The sequence below is a fragment of the Petromyzon marinus genome, unplaced genomic scaffold, assembly GCF_048934315.1.
Source record: "Petromyzon marinus isolate PM22_M1 ecotype Great Lakes invasive population unplaced genomic scaffold, UKy_Petmar_22M1.pri1.0 PM_G_Scaffold_61, whole genome shotgun sequence".
Classification (NCBI taxonomy): domain Eukaryota; kingdom Metazoa; phylum Chordata; class Hyperoartia; order Petromyzontiformes; family Petromyzontidae; genus Petromyzon; species Petromyzon marinus.
Window position 1 is genome coordinate 1228706 of NW_027423015.1, and position 1295 is coordinate 1230000.

A 1295-nucleotide genomic window follows, 5' to 3' on the forward strand; every position below is an offset into this window, starting at 1 on the left:
TTTGACGGGGTCTATGCGTGAAAAATATTAAAATTTTTGAGTGCACGTGCCTTTCTGCTGCAAATGCCTCTGGAAGTTTCATGGCGTTCCTATGCAATGTGGCAACACGAAAATGACCCCTTTTCCCATTCCGAGGGAGTTCTGTGCCACCCTAACAGCCCCGTGAGCCACAAGAGACACATCCCCGCCAATTTCTAGCGTTTCACGGGGTCTATCCGTGAAACATATAGAAGTTTTTGAGTGCACATGCATTCCTGCTGCAAATGCCTCTGGAAGTTTCATGCGGTTCGTACGCAATGTGGCAACACGAAAATGACCCGTTTTCCCATTCCCAGGGATTTCTGTGCGACCCGAACAGCCCCGTGAGCCACAAGAGACACATCCCCGCCAATTTCTAGCGTTTCACGGGGTCTATCCGTGAAAAATATCAATTTTTTTTTGACTGCACATGCATTTCTGCTGCAAATGCCTCTGGAAGTTGCATGCGGTTCGCATGCAATGTGGCGACACGAAAATGACCCGTTTTCCCATTCCGAGGGATTTCTGTGCCACCCTAACAGCCCCGTGAGCCACAAGAGAGACATCCCCGCCAATTTCTAGCGTATCACGGGGTCTATCCGTGAGAAATATTCACTTTTTTGAGTGCACATGCATTCCTGCTGCAAATGCCTCTGGAAGTTTCATGCGGTTCGTATGCAATGTGGCGACACGAAAATGACCCGTTTTCCCATTCCGAGGGATTTCTGTGCCACCCTAACAGCCCCGTGAGCCACAAGAGAGACATCCCCGCCCACTTCTAGCGTTTCACGGGGTCTCTCCGTGAAAAATATCACATTTTTTGAGTGCACATGCATTCCTGCTGCAAATGCCTCTGGAAGTTTCATGCGGTTCGCATGCAATGTGGCGACACGAAAATGACCCGTTTTTTCCCATTCCGAGGGATTTCTGTGCCACCCTAACAGCCCCGTGAGCCACAAGAGACACATCCCCGCCAATTTCTAGCGTTTCACGGGGTCTATCCGTGAAAAATATTCAATTTTTTGACTGCACATGCATTTCTGCTGCAAATGCCTCTGGAAGTTTCATGCGGTTCGCATGCAATGTGGCGACACGAAAATGACCCGTTTTCCCATTCCGAGGGATTTCTGTGCCACCCTAACAGCCCCGTGAGCCACAAGAGAGACATCGCCGCCAATTTCTAGCGTTTCACGGGGTCTATCCGTGAAAAATATTCACTTTTTTGACTGCACATGCATTCCTGCTGCAAATGCCTCTGGAAGTTTCATGCCGTTCGC